This window comes from Trichosurus vulpecula, chromosome 4 (assembly GCF_011100635.1).
Source record: "Trichosurus vulpecula isolate mTriVul1 chromosome 4, mTriVul1.pri, whole genome shotgun sequence".
Classification (NCBI taxonomy): domain Eukaryota; kingdom Metazoa; phylum Chordata; class Mammalia; order Diprotodontia; family Phalangeridae; genus Trichosurus; species Trichosurus vulpecula.
The window spans coordinates 98,961,716-98,987,524 of NC_050576.1; positions in this window are offsets into that span (position 1 = coordinate 98,961,716).

Here is a 25,809-nt window from a genome sequence, read left to right on the forward strand (position 1 = left end):
GGTGGCTGGGATAAATTGCTTCCAAATTCCTTTCCAGGATAACTGGTTAAAATTAGATGTATATAAAATGATAGAGAAGGTTGCATCTAGACATTTGATGCTGGAGATCTCATGCACAGCAACTTTGTTTTTGGTGAAAGTAAAGCAGAGAACCACTCTGAGGTGGCTTATTTATGTAGCAGAAAAAATAGAGTGTCACACAAGCAAGGAAGCTAGATCACTATTAATACCAGTATTGGGTTAAGTTCTGAGAATAAAAATGCAAGCAGAAAGGTAATTCTTCAGTCCCTGTCTTCAAGAAGTTTGCATTCTAAAGGTGAAGACATGTAAAAGGGAGCTGGAATGGGTTGAGGATAAGAAAAGGGAAAGGTGCCCAGTGAAAAAGCAGTCTAGGAATTCAGGAGCTGAGATGGATTAGGAGGGAGCATGACTGGCATTTCTTCAAATGCACTTTCCAGGGAGGAATGTCAAGAGGCCCTATGAGGGGAGGAATCTCTAGCGTGAGAGGCTGCTGAGGTTGGAGAGCTGGGAAGGAAATGTAAAAGGAATCCAGGGAGTCAGGAGCTCAGGAGGTTTAGGAAACAACTGTGCTCACAGTGGTCTTGGGTTTCCAAGCGTTCGTGAGCTCATGTTACTCCCAAGGATTTCTTTCTGTGAGAATTGGAACCTAGGGAGTCAGACCTGTCTTTTGGTATTTCAGGACAACAGGGAGCCCTGGATTCTGTCTGGTTTGTCTTGTCTGCCTATTAGAATTCCAATCCCTTATGCACCAAGACTTACCTAATCTCCCCTATCTCCCACTTATAGTGCCCTCCTCTCCTCTATTTGATACATACTTATACTTTTATATATTGTCTCCCCTGACAAGCTCCTTGAGGGCAGAGACTGGTTCATTTTTTTTCCTGTGTATTCTTAGGGCCTAGCACAGTGCCCAGCATGTAATAGGTACTTAATCCATGCTGGTGATGAATTGGGAGACAATCACAGAATGGTGACATGACGGAAGAGAGTAATCATTTATGTAGTGAATGAATTCCATCACTTAGAGAATGCTAGTTAAATGAAACTGGAATGGAGAGGAGAATCTTCCAAAATAGACAAGCTAGTGGGGAATATGGAAGTAAATAACATAACAGGAAAAGGCTTTGCAGAATATTGATTAATGAGGAAAGGTTTGCCAAATGCTTTCCTCACAACAACCCTATGGGATAGGGTGTACACAAGTATTATGACCATTCCTATTTGCTGGATGGAGAAAGTGAAGATTTAAGAGGTTAATTGACTTGCTCATGGCCACTAAGATAGCTTGTATCTGAAGTAAAAGTTGAACTCAGTTCTCCTTCAAGGCCAACACTCTTTCCGTTGTACAATATTGTCCTTTTGTATAAGTATACAATGTAAATCTCTATATGTACGATGATTAAAAAAAAAGATGAACCACAGAATCCAAAGAAAGAAAAGAGTTGAGATTAATTTAAGTCAGTTTTGCTTGTGGTTTAGCATCTATTTAACCCTAAAGAAATAGGTGTCCAGAATTTGATATGCACATCTCTTTCTGTTTATTTCCTTTGATTCCCTGGTGGCTAGGCTTGATTGAGGCTCAGTGATATTAGTTTGCAAGGGAATTTTATGAATTCACACACTTCATTCACATGACTTCCTATCTACTGATCTTGTCTTTGAGTTTCAGGCCAAATCAAAACCCAAAGGAAGGAGGAAAAATCTTCCGAAAATTATGGGTTTTACCTGATGTTCACCCCAAACTTTAAGGTGGTCCAAGTTTATCTAAATTTTAGTTCTACAAATAGCAAGATGCCAATAATTTTCTAGTTTTCATATATTCATGAAAGTAAAAATGAGATCCAACATCTCAACCCAGAGTGAAATTTGAACTGCAAGGATTGAGCCACAAACTAAAAAAGCCACATCCCTAAATAGTGACCTCTCCAAATGCTGGTCAGAAAGGCAACAACAGGCTCTTTACCACCTAATTTCCATTACTTTTTCTGCTCCTATTCTTCTTGTTCCTTTACTACTGGAATGGGGATCTTGAGGGCTGGAAAGTAAGAGCTTTGTACACAGAATCACAGAATTTGAGAGTTGGATGGGAGTTCAGCCATGACACAGTGCAATCTACACATTAAAAGAATCCTCCTCTATCCCATACACAATTTAATTAAAAAAGCAACATTAAGAATTCTTTACCTGTGTTTCAAAATAAACAATAATCTTAATAGCTAGCTTCAGCTTTCTGCCTTGGTTTTCTTGCATGGGTTCTTGTCACATCTCCATTCTGTGAACTGAGCATCCCATTGCAATGCACAATTTAGAATCAACGTAATTATTTTAAATGGGTTTATTTCAATGTTTCAGATGACTATTGAAATTTATACAATGAGGTCAAATTGCAATTTGCAAACTTTTGTGAGTATAGAAAAGGATTTCTTTTGCTGTGATATGTTTTCAACAGATGATGATGATGGCAGTTATCCTCTGCTGGTCTAAATTTAATTTTAGTCATTTTTATTCATGGCATTCTAACCCATGACATATTAAAAAATACATAACTTCTAAAAGTGCTGAATTCTCTTTGAGTTGCAGTTTATCATACTGTTAAAAACTATACGTCATAGGCAGACAATTCATGTAGAAAAATGTGTCTGTTCCTTTGAGAGAGGTGAACAGATAAGCTGTCCAAAGTACAAGGAAGTAGAGCATGGATAATGCAGGTTGGAGACATTCTGCTGCTTAAGTGATGCATTAAATCAATATTCTGCAAAGCCTTTTCTTGTTATGTTATTTACTTCCATATTCCCCACTAGCTTGTCTATTTTGGAAGATTCTCCCCTCCATCCCAATTTGATTTCATTAGCATTCCTTAAGTGATGGAATTCATTCACTACATAAATGATTACTCTCTTTCATCATGTCACTGTCCTGTAATTGTCTCCCAATGTCCTACTACATCAAGTCAACCACCCTGCTTGCCTTTAGATGCCATCTATAATCTCTCCATATAAACTTGCTTCCCATCATCTCCCTTCTCTCTAATCAGAACTGTCTCATCCAACAAACACATCACACTCATCCTTGTCTCTGCCTTTGCCTTTTCCTATGTTGTTCACTCAATGGAATGTCTTCTTCTCTTCTTCTACTTAAATCCTACACATCCTTCAGTGCACATCACAAGGCCCATCTCCTCCATTCCTCCTGCTAGAAGACTCACTCCCGAGTACTTAGTGATCTCCTACAAAATCTGATCTACTGGCTATCTGTAACCACCCAATCTGGTGTTGAATTTGCCCTGTCTTTAATTTGTTGTTGTTTCATCAGTGATACTATTGGTTCTCTGACTAGACTAGGTATAAGGTCTTTGTGGGCAGTGACTATGTAGAGAATGAAAGGGCTAGACTTTGATAATGATAAGTATGATGATGATAAAAAACTAATATTTATATTGAACTCTAAGTTGTAAAGTACTTTATATATGTTAACTCATTTGATTATCACAACAACCGTTTAAGACAGATGCTATTATTATTCTCATCTCAGAGATGTGGAAACTTAGGCATGGATTTGTTTAAATGGGTTGCCCAAGGTCACATAGCTAGTAAGAATCTGAGGTAGGATTCAAATTCAGGTCTTCCTGACTCCAAGTTCCACGCTTTATCCACTATACCATTTAGCTACTGTCTCCTATTATCTCTAAGGACCCAATTAAGCTTTCAAACTCAATGACTGATGCTTTAAACATCTTCTAAAATTTTGAACAGATGGTAAGTACTCAATAAATGATTTTTGATTTAAGATTTGTGATTTTAACTTGAGCATGAATAATTGCAGTAAATAATTTGATTTAATATTAAAGTTATAATTATTCATAGACAGCTATGGATGTGTTATGATCTGTATCATTAAAGGGAATATCCATGTTGATAAAAATCATAGGTTCATTGGATTATTGGAGAATAATCATAATGATAGTAGCTGACATTGATAGAGGGCTCTTAGGCCTATAAAGCACATTACAAATATTACCTCACTTGATCCTCATTGATTTCTCTACATAACAGCACATTAAAAAATGCATCTATTTGTAAAATGATATGTTATTGCAAATAGCCACCTAGTAAATGATGACCTAATTTTTAACGGAAACTGGACTTAATACTGTAGATATAAAATGAAGGATAGGTTATTATGTAAAAAAGTATTTCTTAAACTCAGAAGAGTGTACAAATCAACATTTAAAACTGTCAAATCATCTGTTAAAAAGTAATGACAAAGGTATTTTTCACCTTTTATTTAAACTAGGATCTTCCTTAGTTATGCTATGAATATAATTCCAGGAAAGCTTCACTGGCCATCACAAAACATCTGACATATTCAGTTTTACTCTGCTTTATTAAGATCATCTGTGCTTTATTACAAAGATACTATTGTAAGAATTTAATGTGAATAAAACTTTTTTTAATCCTAGTGAAATAATATAACATCAAAATAATAAGATCAAATATTAACAAATACTTATTAAGCACTAGTAGGCGCCAGGAGGTAGGCAATGTAGTATAATCAAGCAATATTCATTAAGCACCTACTATGTGCCAGGCACTGTGGCAAGTACTCAGGATGCAAAAAGAGGCAAAAGATAGTCCCAGCCTTCAGAGCTTACAATCCAATGTAAACAAATATGTACAAAGCAATGCTGTACAAGATAAATACAGTAGATAGAGTCAGGAAACCTGGTTTGGTTTCTAAACAACTTCTGAAACATAACTGGTTGTGTAACTCTCCATAAATCACTCAAACTCTCAGTGCCTTCAGGAAATTCTGATATTCTAAGCTTTAGAGCAGGTGCTGAGCTGCATTGACATGGGGAGATTACTCATCAGGAGTCCTCTCGATAATGAAGTCACAAGAATGGTCTTAAAAAATGAGCCAGGCATGTGTTAGTTGATAGGAAAACAAATATGGAAGTAAGATAGTCCCTGTCCTCGAGGAAGTTACATTCTTCTAGGTGTTCTTAAATACTTTTTTTAAATGCACAGCGAAATGATTTGTTGTATTAACAACTGGAGGAATCAGGAAAGGTCTCTTGAAAGATAGAGAGCTATTAGGCCTGCAAAGCTATAAAAATATTTTAGTCGAGACCAACAGCTTCCAAGAAATGAAGGTGGAAAGAGAGAGATCATTCCCAACATGGAGTATAGCTTATAAAAAGATGTGGAGACGAGAAGATCAATCAGGCCAGTTTGACTAAAACATCTAGTACCTGACAAAAGTAATGTGTGATCAGTGTAGAAAGATAGAATGAATCTAGATTGGGAAAGTATTTACTGGCAAGACAACAGAGTTTTCTGCTTTAATCTGAAGGCAATAGGGAATCATTGATACTTATAGGAATATGAATCTGCATGGATGGATTTGAGAAGGGAAAGCCTGGATTATGGAGATCAATGAGGTGTTTATCACAATAATGTAGGTGAGAGCCTGGCCTAAGGTAGACATAGTATAGCTATAGAGAAAAGGATAGATGTTAAGGAAGTAGAATTTACAACACTGGTTGGAGATAGTGGAAGAAGACAAGAGAAAGTAAAAAATAGAAGATGACCCAGATTACCAACCCAAATGAATACTGGTGTCCTGGAACATCTGGATAGAAATGCCCAACATACTCCTGGATACATGAGACTGAAACTCAGAAGGAAGATGAGTATGGGTATGAACATGTAGAAGTCATATGCTTAGAGATAAAAATTCTATCCATGAGAATTGATGAGCTTACAGAGATTCCAGTAGAGAGCTCAGGACAGAGCACTAGGATACATTCTTGCTTAGGGGGTGAGATTTGAATAATGAACCTGCAAAAGAGACCAAAAAGCTTTGGTCGGACAGGTAAGAAAAGAACTATGACATAAATGTGTCATGAAATCCAATCCTAAGGACAAAAGAATACCCATAGGAAGGGGGTGATTAATGGGGTCCAGAGCCATACAGAGAGGTCAAAAAGGATAAAAAGATTGGGCAATGGCCATTGGAGTTAGCAGTAAGGAAATTATTGATCATGTTGGAGAAAATGATTGCTTTCTAATATTCAAGGTAGAAGTCAGAATTCAAGAAATTGATGTGGGAGGTGAGAAAGTAGAGGCAAATGAAATATCAGAGATATAGCATAATATAGTGGATAAAGTTCTGGGCCAGGGGCCAGGAAGACCCAAGTTCATATTCTGCCTTTGATGCATACTATTTATGGACAAATAACATTTTTTTTGTGCCAGATTACTCCCTAAGAAATCTTGGCACATGGAATGAGTGCTAGATTTGAAACCAAAAAACCTAAATTCAAATCCAAATCTTCCACTTGCCAGGAGTGTGACCTTGATCTGTAGCTCATTTTCCTCTGAGTCTCAATTTATTCCTTGGAGACATACTTCCTGTGTGGCTCTGGGCAAATTACAACCTCTCTGTGCTCTAGCAGGTGCCTGAGATGAAGTAAGAAAAGAGTCTGACCTGCCTTGGTAGATAAGAGTTTCCTCATCTAGGAGTTACATACACTAATCAGTTGAGTCCCTATCCCTAATGTGAGGTAATACTTGCACTTCTTAACTGAGATTTTATTTTAAAAAGTACAATGTAAACTGCAAAGTTCTATATGAATGTAAGTTATTATGCTTATTCTTCTCTGCACATCAAAGCTAGTCAATTATACAAAAATTAGTTGTTTAGACAGCACCTCCTATTTCCCTCCTTCCATCAGAAAATGAATGAATTTATCTACAATCATGAGAGATTCCTATTTGATGTGTAATTAAACAGGAGCCAACTGAATAATTTATGTTGTAGAATGACTACTCAACCTTCCTCCTCCCTAAACTTTGCTGAATTGTATTTGCTCTAAGCAATTGTGAATTCTCAGTTATGACTCTGGTATTTTTCTAGCAATATTAATAAAAATGATAATAATAACAATAGCTAACATTTATCAAGTGCTTTAATATTTGCAAAATGCTTTACATATGTTAATAATTTGATCCACTGTGACATTGGAAAGTAGCTAAATCAAGGTCTATTTTTTAACAATTGTCTTTATAGTATCCCAGAGTTGGTTCCATCATCATTTCTTACTGATCTCCTAGAATATTAGAGCTGAAAGGTGCCTTTGTGATGATCTAGTGTTAACACTTTCTTTTACTGAGAAGAAACATAAAGCAAGAGAGGGAAAGTGACTTGTTCAAAGCCTTGAAGCTGGGGCCAACTCCCTCGTTTTCACAAGTGAGGAAACTGGTACTGAGATTATAAAGGCGGGTCAATGGTTAATTATAACTGATCCATCTTTGCTTTGCTGCACCTTTGAATAGAGTATACATGTGTCATCATTTTGAATACTCTACATAATACGTTTCAAGAAAATAATATGTATATTTGGTTAGAATGCGTTAATCGGACAGTTTGAGTGAGACCATAGACCTATTCAAATATAAGAGGATTAAAAGTAAAGTTGGGCCTTCAAGTGACATTAACCTTGGATTAGTCTCTTGAATTAATGACCCACTTGTCAATTTCCAAAATTTATATTTCTGTAACAATTGCATTAGGGGTCATATTAGCAAGCAGAATATGTGAGGAAAATTTTCTATGGCAGAAATATCATGATGCTAGCTAGCCATGGTCAGACTTTGGCATAGCTGGTATCTGGTAAGTTCACTGTAATTTTTAAAAATCTGACTGCATGAATTCCTTAATCATAATTTTACTGGCATGAATAAATTAAACAATCCTGTGGGGGTGGAGGGTAACTAGCATTTTGCATTCTTAATATTCAGGCTGTGATTGCTTTAGCAGAGCTTTCAGGTTGTCCAAGTAGACCACTGTGGTTTTTCCTATAATTGGATCTCATCCAGATAATGTATGACCCCTTTTAGCCCTTGTAATATCTGTTCCATAATGAGCAGAAAAACCATTGAAGCACTATCATACCATCACCAGTTATGATAGAATAATCCTTTTAAGGTTCCAAGGAGAAGATGTGGTTTAGATTTACTACGAAGTATCCTCAACTAGTGATGGTATGTCAAGCTTCACTATTAAGCTAGCATTCTGATGTTACACTTTCCCTGGAATAACTCCTGTAATCACTTTGAGGTGATAAATTTGAGGTTTTAATGAAAGAGGTTTAAAAAAAAGAAAAGAATGGATGTCAGATAAATGGATATTCACTACTCAGCCTCTTTTTCTTTTATCATAAAAAAAGCATCTAGTTGATATCCTGAAAAATTTGAGCCATTCTGAGCCATTTTAAATTCTTATTATTCTCCTGAAATCAGCCATCTGTTTGTTTTTTTGTTTTTTTGTTTGGAGTGTGGAGGTTTTCCAGGGATAACTTTCCTTGAAGTATTGCAAGAACTTCATATTCATTTTCAAAAGCAATACCAGAAAACACAAAGTCCTGTTCAAGAAATCAGTAAAAAAGCAATTAATGCATATTTTTAACTTGATACTAGTGAAAGGAGAATGATTTTTATGAAAGTGTCTTCTTCAAGGAGTGTGTTCTTTAAATTAGTCTGTAGAAGAAAACAAAAATTAGAATAGATAGGGAATTAAAGTTTAAGATAGTAAAAAAAAAACTTTCCTGCTTTAAGTCCAAATAAGTAAATAAGCATCTACTAAGTGTCTCCTATATGACAGACCAAGCATTGTACTAAGCACTTAGAAACAAACGGTAGCAAAAAGAGTCTCTGTCCTTAAGAAGCCAATTGAGTTAAAAAATTACCTGACTGAGATGACTTATACCCCAGAGTACAAAAACAAAACGAAGCAAAGAAAAACAAAAACACATATATATGCTCATAGAAGGAGTTTTGGCTGTCTGTGAAATGTAAATCATGAAACAGGCCAAAAGAATGGAGAAAGAAAAATGTTACAATTTTCAAAAAGAAGAAAAGATAGAATCTGATCATCTTGACATGGATCTCTAGGAAAAAATTCCAGAATCAATTATGTGGAAGGTGGCTTATGAGTACTTAGAAAAGAATATAGTGATCATGAGAAACCAACATAGGTTCACTAAGGTCAAATTATGATACATGTACCTCATTTCCTTTTTTGATAAGGTTAGAAGTAGTCAGGTAGAGAGGAAATTCTGTAGAAATAGAATGACAGAATCAGAATATTAACACTAGAAGAGACTTCTGGTATTCTTTTTTTCAACCTACTCATCTTATAAATAAGAACACTAAGGTCCAAAGAGAGACTAAACAACTTTCCCCAGGTTGTACAATTAAATATTATCAGAGGTGGGATAAAAACCCAGATCCTCAAACTCACATTTTTCTTTCCATTAAATTACGCTACCTGTAGTATATCTTGATTTCAAAAGAGACTTTGGCAAAGCCTTATGATCTATTTACTCAACTGTGCTTCATGGATATAGGGATTGTATCTTATCTAACCTATTTCTAACTCCCAGTGCCCAATATAAGCGATCTGCATGCAGCAGACACTTAGGTATTTGCTGAATTTATGGATTCACTCTGAATATGGTTGGACTGGAAGACAGAACATTTGGGCTGATTTGCAGCTTATTGAACAATTGTACCTAAAACAGAGACTGTATGGTAATATGATAGGAATGGTAAATGGGGTTCCTGCTTTGAATGAGAGGCTAGACTAGGTGTTTCAAACATTTCTATTTTTTGAATACTTTGGGCCCATATAACTCACCAGATTGTAAACTTTTGTTTAGGGAAAGGATTAGGGTATTGGCTTCCCTTTATCAGCCATAAACACTCATGTAAATAGATGCTAGGATGTTAGACTTCCTGGACTCCACTGAAGAAAGAGATTGCTTTGCTCAAAAAAAGATGTGAAAGAGAAAAGAAAGATTTTTCAAGCACATGGACTTTCAGAGAAAATTTGTTGCTTGATACAACATGCAAACCTATCAAAATAGATGCTATAAATCACATATACATATATTTATATACACATACATATTATATATATATATATATATATATATATATTTCTTTGGCTCCTGTAAATCATGTATATGACTCTTAGTGGTAATCACAAAGACACATATACACCAGCATTCCTGAAAATAGAATAGAGAATCTTGGTTAGTACCTCTCTGGAGCCCTACACACAACCAGAGAAGGGGAAAAGAAAGGCAAAAGGAAGCCTGTACCAGTGCTACAATGAGTTACTCTGTTTCTGCCTGCCAGAAATGGAACCAAGTAGAAAAAGCATGGAAGACACCTCTGCATGTCAGTAGCTTTCCCTCTACTTGTAGCCATCTTTGGTCATTTGTAAAACATTCCTTGTTCAAGCGGTCTGTCAATAAACATTAAGTCCTTACTATGTGTCAGGCAAGGTTCCCAGGGGTAGGGAACCCACAGCCTTGAGGCCACATGAGGCCTTCAAGTGTGGCCCTATAAGCACTAGAGAAACAAAGCAGGGTAAAAACGCAATCCCTGTCTGCAAGAAGCTAATGTTCTAGTGGGAGGACAACATGAAAACAACTGTGTACACACAAGACATATAGAGTGAGAGAAGATAATGTCAGAGGTATGGGAGTCCTTGGGTGGGGGAGGGAGGCACAGAGAAGCAGGAAAAGCCTTCTGCTTAAGGTAGGATTTGAGTTGTGAATGAAAACAGAGAACAAGAAGGGAAACATTCTAGGGGGGAGTGAAGGGCAGCTAGTAAATAGACACAAAATATCCTGTGGGAGGAACAACAAGAAGGCCAATTTTCCTGGACCATATGTGAAGGGGAATAAAAGAGAAAGAAGAATGGAAAGGTAGGAAGGGACCAGGTGGTTAAAGGCTTTAAACACTGAACAGAGAATTTAATATTTTATCCTGGAGGTAACAGGGAAACATTGGATTTTATTGAATTATATGGTTAGGCCTGTACTTTTAGGAAATCACTTCGATAGTTGAGTGTAGAACAGATAGTTAAGTTGCTAGAGACTGTCAGTCAATAGTTCTCTGATCAAGTCTTTGCAAAAAGCAATCCTCTTCACCAGAAATTGTATTACAATGCAAATGGAACGGCAAGGCCCTGTTAGTAAAGACAATGCAATATGGTGGATACCTGGAAGACTCCATTAGGATTTTCTGGGGGAGTTTTCTCAAATATGTACAAAAGTATAGGTGGCAGGTTGATAAGCATCATAAAACAGTGAATATTAAAATACGAAGGGAACTACAACAATATTTAATATAACCTCACTTTATCGATGAAGAAATTGAGACCATTAGAGGCTAATTGATCTGCTTAAGGCCATATAGCAATGACACTGGTGGGATTCAAACCCAGATTTTTTTATTCAAGGTTCAATATCCTTCCCACTATCATTCAACTGGAGGATAATACAATCCGCACATTTTTAAAAATTTACTTTTTAACCGTCTTTTCAAATAGTAACTCATCTTTATATAACAAAATGCAGTTTACACTGTATTTTTCTGTTTGTCCAAATGAAAGTGTAGAAAGGTAATTACCCAACTTATTTACTTATGGTTATGGGTACCCAATAAAATGTGAGAAGTATGAAAACTGTCTTAGCTAAGCTAATAGAGAATTGAAGGATGACTTTCACAAAGGCTGGAGAAATTCCCAAGATACCAAATAACTAGAGCCTGGGGCACTGCTGCTCCTTTTCTCCCTTGAAAGGTCTCAAAAGTATAGATTATTCAACAAACAACAAAACAAATGCCTGTCTCCCCTTTATGGTAGTGCTCCTGGGATAAGATCATAGTATTTAAAGTTAGAAAAGATCTTGGAGGTCAGTAATCTAACACTTTCCTTTTTTGAGTAGCAAGGACATAAATCTTTACCCTCACAACAGGGTTACCAACAAAGTTTATTCCTTTTACTCTTCATTGGAGGAAGCTGTTTTGAGAAGCAGACTAGATTAAATTTGCATATGTAGCCCAGCTGCCCTGGAGGGTAAGAGAAAGTAGAAAAATAACTTTTAAATAAAAATAAATAAGTAAAAATAAATGAATGAATGAATAACTCATAAAAAAACTTATAAGCATGCTGGAAAGTGCCTTGGTAAATGGGAAGCATACTACCAAAACAAATGCGATGGACTCTAATAACCTGACTTAGAGCAGAAAACAGAAGTTTCTTCCCATGGTCCAAGAAGGAGGGGATGCAGAGCCCTCTACAGGGTGTTCCTAAAGTCTAGACACATAGGCAAAAATGCATATTTTCAAGAAATGAAATGAGTGAAATTTTCAACATTTTATTTAATTGGGATAGCATCTTCAATTTGATTTCCATCATTTGTGATGCAAAGGTTGATGCGTTTTGCAAGATTCACATGAACTCGATGCAATAACTCCACATTGCCACCAATTTTAGCACATTCACTCTTTATATGTTCAATCAAGTGTGTTGCATCTGTGATTTTCATGGAGTACACCTTCTCCTTTAGCATACCCCAGAAAAAGAAATCAAGGGGGATAAGGTCTGTTAACATTCCAAATATTTCAAGGTACACATCTTTGTCTATGTGTCCAGATTTTAGGGACACCCTGTATATGCAAGGTGGAATCATGGTATAAAAAATCAGTCTCAAAACACAACTACTGTTCTTCTTGTGGTAAGAGTGGCCAGCTATTGTGTTTGTTAGTTTTTTTACTTTCTCTGGACTCTGATTTAGAGCCTTTTGTGTGTGTCCTTTACCATGTTTAAAAAAATTCTATATTTTGAAAACTTGTAAGACAGTATTTTTAAGACGAGCTGATGGTCTCCCTTGCAGTTTGGTTAAATGATAAAGTTCTGAGATTCTACCTTTTAGGAGGCAACAAACTAGAAAAGAAAGAGGTCCTCAAAGTAGAGCAGGGAGTTTTGTGTCAGGAGAAATATTCAATATGAAAGGTAACTTGGGAATGTTAATTCAAGACAATAAACATTTATTAAGCATGTACTATGTGCCAGACACTATGCTAGAGATACAAATATAAGCCAGAAGACAGTTCCTGCTTACATTCGAATGAGGGAAGATAGGACATCAAAAGGAGCTGGAAAGGGGGGTGAGGTATCTGAAGAAGAGAATGAGGTTCCTGAAGTCTGGAGAGTGAACCATGGTTCCTCTGAGACATTCCTCAAAATGGAGGTTTTGGTAGGGACTTAACAGTGGGCAAAATAAGCCAAAGGAGTAGAAGGAAAAGGCAGTTGAAGCATGATGGCAAAGTCCACAGAATGAAATGAAGAAACTATGGCCCAGGGAAATTAAATGATATTCTTAAGATCCCATGAAACCAGAATTAACACCCAGGTTCTCTGACACCATACCCAATGTTATTTCCTAGCACAGTATGCTAATATTCCTTGCCATCGATATCCTCTGTGAGTGAAAAACCTAAAACCTTCCTTTATAGTGAAGATGTCTTGTACTAGAAATTAATAGTATCATAAGAATAAATTCTAACATCATGTGCTGCCCAGCAGCAGAATCTTCTGAGTACGCATATAGAAACCAGAGAAGAAAATAAAATAGAAATGTTATAGAGGGAGATGCCACATGTTAATATTAATCCTAATCAGTTTGATTATATTTTCTCCTTTTAAAAGTCTGATATCACATTTGAGAAAATTGCCAACACACTAAGAAGTTTGTCATTCACATGATAATCTAAATTACTTATATATTTACATAGAAATTGTTACCCTTTGCCAGAGAGCTTCCATTAACTCTGGAAAAGAGCCTGTTCTATTGTTCCCAGGGAAGGCCTCCAACAGCCGAAAGAGTGGCAAGCCAAGTGGCGATGCAACTTTTATGAGGAAAATGCTTATATTGGAACTTAACTTTATGCCTATAAGTATGCAAGATGTTTTCCTGATTAAGATTGCTTCCCTTGGCAGACATAGTGGAATTTGATGAGAATAAATTGGCAAAGTTTACAGATCAGCATCCTTGTTAGTGAACATTCATAGACAGCCTACTATGTGTTGGGCACTCTGCCAAGTACAGGACACAGTAAGGATATAAGTTATGGTCTCTGTTCCAAAGGGGCTTACAGGTTAGTTGGAAAGACAGAACATGAACAGGTATTTTTTTATCCCCATTTTAAAAACAAGGAAAATGAGGTAGAGAATAGTTAAGTAAGTTGCTCAGGGTCCACATAGCTAATAGGTGTCCAACCCAAGTCTTACTGATTCTAGGTCCATGGCTCCATCCACTGTGCCCACCTGGGTGATTTATGGCAAGTGCCCTACAAGTAGTATAGACCAGAAAAGCTACAGGCCCTAGGAGTAATGACTTAACACTCTTCAATTCTTAGATCCCAGAGTAGCCAAAGTGGACTTGAAGAAGCCAATGTAGAAGACAATATTATCCACTGCCCTTTCAAAATCGACAGCTTTTCATCACATAATAACCTATTTCTACCTTGATGAGCTAACTACATACTGCTGGCAATCCTTTGGTTCCTGACCTTTGTCTCTTCCTGGCCTGATTCTTTCTTTTTGTGTCTTTCATTTTAGATACGTTTCTCATCTTATTCCCTTTCCCTTGGTTTGTGTTTTGGTTCCTGCTCCTTTAACTTTTGGCATTTGGGGAAGAGCCCTAATATGGATTAGGATTACCTGTAATCATATTCTGTCTCTGTCTCTGACTATCTCTGTTTCTCCCTATCTCTCTGTCTGTTTCTCTTGGTCTTCTCTCTCTCTCTTTCTCTTTCTCTCTCTTTGTTTCCCTGACCTACATCTCAGCAGTGTGGGCCCTAAGGACAGTAGCAGCAACACAGGCCCCATCTGGCAATGCCAGTCCTTGGTACCTATCCCTGTGGAAATCTTTTTCCTACTATGGTTAAGTAAATCTTCTTTTGTTAACAATGTTGAATGACCTGCAAGTATTCCCTCCATTCTCCATTCTCATATAGAATACAAATTACTAGGAGACTCACCTGAGTCAGGCAGAGCCCAGATTATTGTTCTTGATTGGGTGGCCCAGATATTCTTTCCTCTCTGTGATTGATGGGGTGCTTGTGCTTGGACCTTAATTCTAACATCACATTTCCCCTTAGCTTCTGCCTGGGTGCCTGTGCCTGAACTCTGGTTCTAAAATCACATCTCTCCCTAGCTTCAAAGTATTGGCCCAGGCAGCCTCTCTCCAGTTCAAGGGCAGCATACCTTACCAAAACAACTAGCTCTCAAAACATTCTTTCCCAGGCAGCCTCTCTCTAGCTAAAGGGCAGTGTGCCCCAAAACTATCTCTGCTTCATCCTCGGTAAGCAGCTATGCCCAATTATTGATTGATTCAGGATGCTGATAACTGACTATACACTGAGTCTAACCTGTATCCTAGACACAGTCAAACATATACTCCCTTACATTAATCTTGTCTAACAAGACTCATGATGGAATCCACATGGATATTGCCAGTCAGCCGTGAACTTTTGGTGACTTAGTGACGTTTCACAGGCAAAACCACACCCACAGGTAGCCTTTCTGTGGGCTATTTCCCAGCTAACTCTGGGTAAGATACCTGCGCAGTAGATACAAAAAGTGCATGTTCCTTTAAAAACTGACCAACCCCTAATCATGCCTTGACCACTCCCTGATCCCACCCCAAAACACCTAATTGACAAGTTTCATCCCTAAATCTTATACTTAAACTTTCCCTGTAGCCCTGTATGGTTGCAAGTTCCCTAAGAACTCTAGCCCACTTTATTTACGTAAACTGTAATAAATCATTGCCTCCTTGACTTAAAGAATGCTTGAGTCCGTGAATTCATTCCAGGCAGCCTTGCCTGGGGAACTTTGGTTTGGGATTTCTACATCCCTGGGTTCATTTCTCCCTCAACATGCTCAGATCCATTCTGGGAGGCCTGAAGTGGGGAAGAATTGTTCCTTCCCTTTGAGCTCTTAGAGTTTCCTTTTTCTGTTTCCTTCATTTAGCATTGTTCTTAGGTTATAGCACTGAATCAAAGGATTTGATAAAGTATGTGATTTGAGAAAGCAAAAGTTTTTCCCTGTTCTCTTGTTCTCAGAATGGAAGCTTGTTGAGGCCATGGATCATGATATTTATATATATATACTAAAAGATGTATAATGCCTGGTTGATATTTATCAATATATTAAATAACACTTGACATTTAAGGAGGGCTTTGTGATTTACAAAGCACTTTTCATAACTCTGAAATATGATTTAGTTTATGTTCTCTTTTGGGGAGTAGGGGAAGTCACTAGACTTCATTGGAATAGGGAACTTCCAGTTGAGAAAATCCCTTCTTATCTGTGAAGATTTGCAACTCTTTTAAGTATTCTTTTGAGTATTTGTGTCAGAGAGTCACCTAGGGAGCTGAAATATTAAATGACTTGCCCAGGATCACACAGTCAGTATGTGCCAGAAGCAAGATTTGTGCTCAAGCCTCCCTGACTCCAAGGCCAGTTATCCTCACTATTCCTTGCCTCCTTTCAATGTTACATCTTATCACCATTTTGCAAATGAAAACATTGAGGCTTGGAGAGTCACCCAGGGAGTAAGTGGTAGGCAGAAATTCAAACTTATGTTTCCTGTCAATGAGTTTTGTAATCTTGCCACTTTACCATGCTGCTGGGTAACTCATCCAGAAGCAGCATTTCCCTATGAATCCAGGGCTCACTAATCTTCACTTCCTATTACTGGAGTTGAAGAATTCATCTTTGGGGATGATCACATCCAGAATATGTGGCTTCAGGCATATAGCTATGGAAACACTGGTTTCCCATAGACATTAATCTAAGGATATTTCCTTCTTTATGACATAATAATATACTAATCTATTGCAATAAGAAGAATTTCCTTAACAATTCATTGATAGTGTTACCTTTTAATGTTACAGGGATGATAAAGTATACATCTTCATTCCTGATCAGCACATCACTAGGATACACACATTTTTAAAAGGGGGGGTTTTATTAATTCATCACTAAATGATTTAGTATTTTTGAGGTGTCCTAGAATTTAGGCTAAACAATTGAAATGTTACTCTTCAAAACAAATGACTTATCTATGTTTGTTTATTGTTGTTTTTTTTTCCAGTATTTTGAAAGATGTCATAATTTTTCTCCCCAGGGTTCTAAAAACTACTAGTTAATGCATATGCAGCCCATGGAAGCTCTGAGGTATCCTTATCCCAGTTCCACAGACAAATTCACAGATGTCTTGTATCCTGGAATAAAATTACACAATAGTGGTAGTGGTAGTGGTAGTGGTAGTACTATTTATATGTCTCTTGAAAGTTTGCAAAGTACTTTACAAATATTATCTCATTTAAACTTCACAAACAGCCTGGAATATAGATGCTATTATTTTCCCCATTTCATATATGAAGGGAACTGAGGCTAGGGGAGGTTAAGTGACTTGTACAGAGTCTGAGGCTCTATTTAAACTCAGGTCTTCCTGACTCTGAGTCCAGTACTCTATCCACTCTGCCATCTAGCTGCCTCCACTTAGCTACATATCCCTCTCAGAGTTCTAGGGGCATACCCTGAAAAATTGGAGATGGTTTTCTATTGCTTTTGTTTGGAGCCCCCACTGGTGTGCTTCCCAACAAGAATCAATTTAGTGAGCCAGCCTTAAGTAGATTTTAGTAAAAATATTTACTTAGTTGGAAAAGTTGGTAAAAAAAACACTTGCCCACAATTTTGTGACACTCTCCCATAAGTGTATCCCATAAGTATATACAGAGTCCAAGGAGATTGTGTTTAAGCTAAGAGAGCACCTGTGGCAAAAGTGTAACTCGCAGCTCCAGGTTGCTGGAAATCCTTTTACCCCATTTATGGGGTTCTGAAGAAATTCCCCTAAGAGTTGCTTTGCTGAGATCCTTGTGGTGTTGTGAATCTATGTCCTTGGCACTCCGCACAGAAACAGCTATCATTTGATTTGAGAATATTGCTAGAAAGAGGTCCTTCTCCAACCAAAGTGATAGGGAAGCTGACACTGAGAACTCTCTTCTCCTCACCGCACTCCCTAAAGTGTTTTGTTCTCATGAGTTTCTTGGAATTCCATAATATTTGGAATGATTGTATCTCTAACTAGCTCCATAATTCATTTATAACACCTTGGTCATGACCAAGTTTATTTGGCCTATCTAAACAGGATTCTTTTGCAAAGTCACTCTAATTAGAAGGAATTTTTTACATTTATTCTAAGGCTCATGATTGATTGCTCAAAATATGTTCTTACCTAGTTGAGGTATTAAGGCTAACATGGGATGGGGTGGTTTGGGTCCCATCTTCATGTACATATCAACTATACTATTTTTCTTCCTCTAGGAAAGAATGAAGGGTGAAATTATATTCCCTTTTGTAGGAGTGAAGAGACAGGAAGCATTGAATAAGGGGTAGTTCTTTTTAGGAGAAAGCACAGAATGGTGGACTTAGAGTCAGACAAACCTGGATTTGAGTCTTGGCCCTGTCATTTATTAGCTCTATGCAGGTAGCCAAGTCTTACTATTAGACTATACAAAGAAAAGGAGAGTTTGACACCTAAAATGAAAGGATATTTGTTAACCTTGGAGCAGGATCTCCAGAGGTCACACTGAAAGAAAGAGGTAAGTCTGGAATGGGTTATGGGGGGAGTGGGAATGATGGAGCCAACAGATAGGATTGGGAGAAGGGGGTGTTCTTCTGTAGTTTGAGGTTCCATATCACTGAGACAAGGAAAATAAAAGAGTGTGATTGTATGCTAACTATTGAGAACTGAGCCCAGTTAGAATCTCAGTACATGGGAAGAGGTCCATTAATGAAGGCAGGTGTTCAAGAGATTCATTTTCTCCTTCAAGGTTTAAGTATGGCCCTCAATTGTAGGGCTTTTACAGTAGGCAATGTTGCTGTGTCTTGTGAGGAGGAAGAAATGCCTGTAAGTCTATGAGAAGGAAATAAATAGAGTTTCCAGGCTGTATAGGGCAAATACGAACAGGGAATGGTCATGTTATGGCCCTGGGCCTTCAGAAACCTGACGAGGAGGCAAGAAAATAAGTAAGGTCTGGCTGCCTAGGATTGGTTCCAAACTTTGTAATCATCAATATTATAACAAGAATCTCTAATTCCACAAGCATTTCACATTTGTAGAACTCTCCAAAGTTTATAAAGGATCTCTTTTTAAAGCTACCCAATGAGTTAGGCAATACATGGCTAATGAGTCTCCTTCTTCAGATGAGAGGTTAAGTGAGATGTTCAGGGTTTTTCTGCATAAAATGTTGAATTAGGAAAGGGTCTGATAAAGTCATTTGAGCAAGAGAAAGACGTTTTGTTGCCTTTTCTATTGAAGTGACAAGAGGAATATGAAATGTGGCACCTGATTCCCTTTTTGAAGAAAAGACACCTGTAAAAAAGTGTGGAGCCAAATATGGAGGGGGGAGGGAAAGGGGGAAGAGAGAAAATAGTAACAGGAAGCAAAGGGCTGAGAATAGAACCCTGAAAAGACAACTTCTGGGTATCAATGCATCAATATTTACATATCCTATGCAGCAGCATCTTAGTACTTTGAACAAATGTTCCCTATCTCTCACTAGATTTAAAGATGAAACAGTGAAGGCTGAAAGTGACACAGGGACACCATCAGTGACAGAACCATAATTAACACCTTGGCTCCCATTTTGCTCCCAAGCAATTGATCCATGCTGGTTCCCTGAGGGCATTCAGATATTTCTAGCATAAGAGCAGCCATCATTATTGATCATTAATCATACATTTAAGTGTAAAAACTGGAGAAAGTAGACACTAATCACCTTTTTCCAAGAATGACTAAAAGCCTTCGAGTTACATACTGGAGATATGCAATATCAGAACATCAGAGGGATCCTTTGGGGAGGGAGTGTGGGAGAAAATTTTGTTAGAAAAGCTGCAAAAGAAGCCTCCCACACTGCAGGTTCCTCTTTTTTTGTGGTCATTCCTGTCTCTCTTCCAAGCCACTAAGATAGGATTTACTATAACTTCTCTTCATGAGCTTCTTTGGAACCATACTCTTGCTTGGACTGTTTTCCAAACAATTAGAAAGGAACCCACTATGATGCCAGACAATATTAATTTGTCACATATCATACGCAAAATACTGAACTAGGCTGGGGGTGGGGGATACGCAAAAGACCAGGACAAGACCCTGCCCATAAGAAACTTTTTTAATAGCATTTCATTTTTCCCACTTACATGTCAAGACAATTTTTAGCATGCATTTTTACAAGATTTTGAGTTCCAAATTTTTCTTCCTCCCTACCTCCCCTCCCCTCTTCAGAAAATGGTAGGCAATTTGATATAGATTATACATGTTCTATCATGTAAAACATACTTCCATATTAGTCACAGTCATGAAAAAAGAAACAGATCAAAAGGAAAAACACAAAAAAAAAGAATAAAATAAGTGAAAAAATATGTTTCAACCTGCATTCAGAGTCCAACAGTTCTTTATCTGGATGTGGATAGTATTTTCCTTTGGGAATCCTTTGTACTTGTCTTGAATCACTGTGTTTCTGAGAAGAGCTGGTTCATTCATAGTTGTTCATCACATGATGTTGCTGATACTGTGTACAATGTTTTCCTGGTTCTGCTCATTTCGCTTTGCATCAGTTTGTACAAGTCTTTCCAGGTTTTTCTGAAATCTGCCTGTTCATCATTTCTTATTGCATAATAAGATTCCATTACATTCATATACTATGAGACATTCCTCAAATGATGGGCATCCCCTCAGTTTCCAATATTTTGCCATTACAAAAAGGCTGCTATAAATATTTTTGCACATGCAGATCCTTTTCCCTTTTTTATGATATCTTTGGGACACAGACCCAGTAGCGATATTGCTAGATCAAAGGGTATGCGCAGATCAGTTGTCCTTTGGGCATAGTTCCAAATTGCTCTTCTGAGTGGTTGGATCAGTTCACAACTCCACCAACAATGCATTAGTGTCACAATTTTCCTACATCTTCTCCAACATTTATCATTTCCCTTTTTTATCATATTAGCCAATTTGATAGGTATGAGGGGGTACCTCAGAGTTGTTTTAATTTGCATTTCTCCAATCAAAAGTGATTTAGAACTTTTCTTCATATGCCTATAGATAGCTTTGATTTCTTCATCTGACAACTGCCTGGTCATATCCTTTGACCATTTATCAATTGGGGAATGACTTGTAATCTTATAAATTTGACTCAGTTCTCTATATATTTGAGAAATGAGGCCTTTATCAAAGACACTTACTATAAAGATTTTTCCCAGCTTTTTGCTTTCCTTTTAATCTTGGTCACATCGGTTTTGTTAATACAAAACCTTTTTATTTTAATATAATAAACATTACCTATTTTGCATCTCATAATACTCTTTATCTTTTGTTTGGTTATGAATTCTTCCCTTCCCTACAGATCAGACTATTCCTTGCTCTTCTAATTTGCTTTTGGCATCACACTTTATGTCTAAATCATGTACCCATTCTAACCTTATCTTGGCATACAGTGTGAGATGCTGGTCTACATGTAGTTTGTGTCCTATTGTTTTCCAGTTTTCCCAGCAGTTCTTGTCAAATAGAGAGTTCTTATCGCGAAAGGCTGGGATCTTTGGGTTTATCAAATACTAGGTTACTATGGTCATTGACTACTGTACCTTGAGTACCTAATCTATTCCATTGATCCACTATGCTGTTTCTTAGCCAGCACCATACAGTTTTGATGATTATTGCTTTATAATATAGTTTGAGATCTGGTATTGCTAGGCCACCTTCCTTTGATTTTTTTTTTCATTAATTCCCTTGACATTCTTGACCTTTTGTGCTTCCAGATAAATTTTGTTATTATTTTTTCTAGTTCTATCAAATAATTTTTGGTAGTTTGGTATGGCACTGAATAAGTAAATTAACATGTAAAATTGTCATTTTTATTATATTGGCTCAGCCTACCTGTAAGCAAATATTTCTGTCATTGTGTAGCAATTTCTTTAATTGTGTAAAAAGTGTTTAGTAACTGTGTCCATATAATCCCTGAGTTTGTCTTGGCAGGTAGGCTTCCAAGTATTTTGTATTGCTTACGGTTATTTTAAATGGAATTTCTCTCTCTATCTCTTGCTGCTGGGCTTTGTTGGTCATATAAAGAAATGCTGATGATTTATGTGGGTTAAGCTGATATCCTGCAACTTTGCTAAAATTGTTAATTATTTTATGCAGTTTTTTAGTTTCTAGGGTTCTCTAAGTATATCATCATATCATCTGCAAAGAGTGATAGTTTTGTTTCTTCATTGCCTATTCTGATCCTTTGTGTTCTTTTTCTTCTCTTATTGCTATAGCTAACATTTATAATACTATTAATGATGGTGATAATGGGCATCCTTGCTTCAACACTGATCTTATCGGGAAGGCTTTTAGCTCATTCCCATTAGATATAATGCTTGTTTATGGTTTCAGATATACAGCTCATCATTTTAAGGAATGCTCCCTTTATTGCTATGCTCTTTATTATTTTTAATAAGAATGGGTGCTGTATTTTGTCAAAAGTTTTTTCAGCATCTATTGAGATAATTCTATGATTTCTGTTGGTTTTGTTATTGATATGGTCAATCACATAGATAGTTTTCCTAATATTGAACAAACCCTATATTCCTGGTATAAATCCCACCTGGTCATAGTGTATAATGCTTGTGATATATTGCTATAATCACCTTGCTAGTATTTTGTTCAAAATTTTTGCATTGATATTCATTAGGAAAATTGATCTATAATTTTTTCCCAATTTTGACTCTTCCTGGTTTAAGTATCAGCATCATAAGTGTGTCATAAAAGGATTTTGATAGGATTACATCTTCTCTTCTCTTTCCAAATAGTTTACTTAGTATTATAATTAATTTTTCTTTAAATGTTTGATAGAATTCACTTGTGAACCCATGTGGCTTTTTTCTTAGGGAGTTCAATTAGGCTTGTTCAATTTCTTTTTCTAAGATGGGGTTGTTTAGATATTTTATATCCTTATCTGTTAATCTGGGTAATTTGTATTTTTGTAAGTATTCATTGATTTCTCTCAGATTGTCAGATTTATTGCCATATAATTGGGCAAAATTTTCCTAATGATTGCTTTAATTTTTTCTTCATTGGTGGTGATTTCACCCTTTTCATTTTTGATACTGGATAATTGGTTTTCTTCTTTCTTTTTTAAAATCAAATTAACCAATGACTTATCTATCTTTTTTTCCATAAAGCAAGCTCCTAGATTTATTTATTAGCTCAATAGTTTTTTGTTTTTTTTTTTCCTTTTAATCTTACTAATCTCATCTTTGATTTTCAGGATCTCCAATTTGGTGTTCAATTGGGAATTTTTAATTTGTTCTTTTTTAGTTTTTTTTTTTTTTAGTTTCATGCCCAATTCATTGATCTGTTCTTTTTCTATTTTGCTGATGTAAGAATTTGGAGAAATAAATTTTCCCTTAAGTACTGCTTTGGCTGCATCCCATAAATTTTGCTATGTTGTCTCATTGTTGTCATTCTCTTTAATGAAATTATTGATTATTACCATGATTTGTTCTTTAACTCACTTATTCTTTAAGATTAAATTATTTAGTTTCCAATTAATTTTTAATCTATCTTCCCACTCTCCTTGTTGACTATGTGGAGGGAGAGAATTCCATTTGGATTCAAATTTGGCAATTGTGCACTGCCTAAATCTTCCCTTTCTTGAACTTTGCACTTTCTTTCTGTCACATGACCAGACTGAATGAATGTTTTCTAACTCATGTATATGAAGTACTGGAATGGAGTGGGAGGCTGCAGACTGGGACACTGCACTGAGGACAGAGTGCCACAGGATGGCATGGGGGTGGTTAAACTTAGTGGCATCTATAGGCAATTGGATCTTCTGCTGTTCTTTCAGAAGGCTATCCATTAGGTAGGGAGATTTCTGTATTTAGTTTCAGCTTTACTTAGTCTAGATTTGTTGCCATTCTTCTTTTGTGGTTGTTAGGCTGGGGAAGTAACGGCCATAAGGGCTGCAGCAACAGATCATGTTGAGATCTCATTACGACATATAAAATGCCTAGAGAACAGCAAGTAGGCTGTTGTTCAGACCTCTATCTTCTTGGCATCAAGATGGAAACAAAATGGCTCTACATCAGAAAGCCAAAATAGGCTGGTTTCAAAATATTTGATATCCAAAGAGACTGCTTAGATTCCATAGTATGTGACTTAGAGCGAACCCTTGGAAATAGCAGTGTATTGCCCATGGTTGTTGAGTTTGAAAAGTATCCTATCTTTACCACCAGAAAAAAATTTTCAATCAGATAAAATCAAACAGGGAAGGATAAATATACCTTTGCATGAAAATTGTTTGTTTGCTACAAAACTACTCTGGACTAAGCCCATCTAGGTGGAGTAGAAGATAGAGTGCCCAAATTGGAGTTGAGAAGATTAGAGTTCAAAACCTTCTTTAGATATTTACTAGCTCTGTGATCCTGGGCAAGCCAGCCTCAATTTCTTCATCTAGAAAATGGAGATAACAGTACTATTATAATACCTATAATGACTATTTCACAGAGTTTTTGTAAGAATCAAATGGGTTAGCATATGTAAAATACTTTGCAAATCCTAAAGAGCTCTATAAATGCTAGTTATTCTTATTCTTATTATTTAAACATTGCTTTGGGAATAGTTATAGCTACTCATCTGGCTTTCAAATTTAATACATCACTAGCTAAACCTCTTCTGTATTTTAATGGATCTGTGATCTCAGATTCTTTCCATTGGTGCAGCTTGAGACCTATCTTATCTGTGTCATTTTGTCCCTGTCCTGAGATTGTGGTGTTCCAGGATTCACAGCTGTACAGTATCACATAGTAGGTGTTTAATAAATATTTCTTTTCTTCCTTCCTTCCTTCCCTTCTTCCCTCCTTCCCTGCTTGCTTGCTTGCTTCCTTCCCGTTTTCATTCCTTCCTTCTCTAACTTCTCCCTTGACCTCCAGTCTTTAATCTTCAAGTGCCTACTAGATATCTTGCAATGGATGTCACATGGGCATGTTTAACTCAATATGTCCAAAACCATTTTTATTATTCTTGCCCCGTGGTCACCACCATCATCTCAGTCACTCAGGCTCATGACCTACATATCATCCTAAATTCCTCACTCTCTGTTACTCCCATATTCAATCAGTTGCCAAGTCCTAAAGTCCTCTCAGTGACAGCCCATATAAATAAAGGAATGGATGAATGAATATATATATATACACAATATATACATATATACACACACATATATGGTATACATGTGTATAATCTGTTTACATCATCTCTCTCTCTCTCTCTCTCTCTCTCTCTCTCTCTCTATATATATATATATATATATATATATATATATATATATATATATAAGTAGCTATAACTATTCCCAAATATATATATATATATCTCCCCCTTTTCTTCACTGACCTGTCGCCACTCTGGTGCAGGTCTAGGTTATTGCAAGAATCTTCTGGTTGGTGTCCCTGCTTCAAATATCTCCTCATTACAGTCTATCTTTCACTCAGCTGTCAAAGTGATCCTAAAGCACAGGTCTGACCATGACTGATTCCAAAATTCCAATGGTTTCCTGTTACCTCTAGTATCAAATGTAAAATCCTGTATTTGCCTTGTAAAGCCTTTTGTAATCTCTACCCTTCTACCTTTCCAGTCTCTTTATACTTTATTCTTTTCCTTGTATTCTGCAATCCAGTAACACTGGCCTCCTTGTTGTCCCTAACACAAGATATTCCTTCTCCCTACTCCAGGCACTTTCATTGGCTGTTCCTCATGAATGGAATTCTCTCCCTCCTCATCTCCACCTCCTAAGTTCCTTGGCTTCCTTCCAG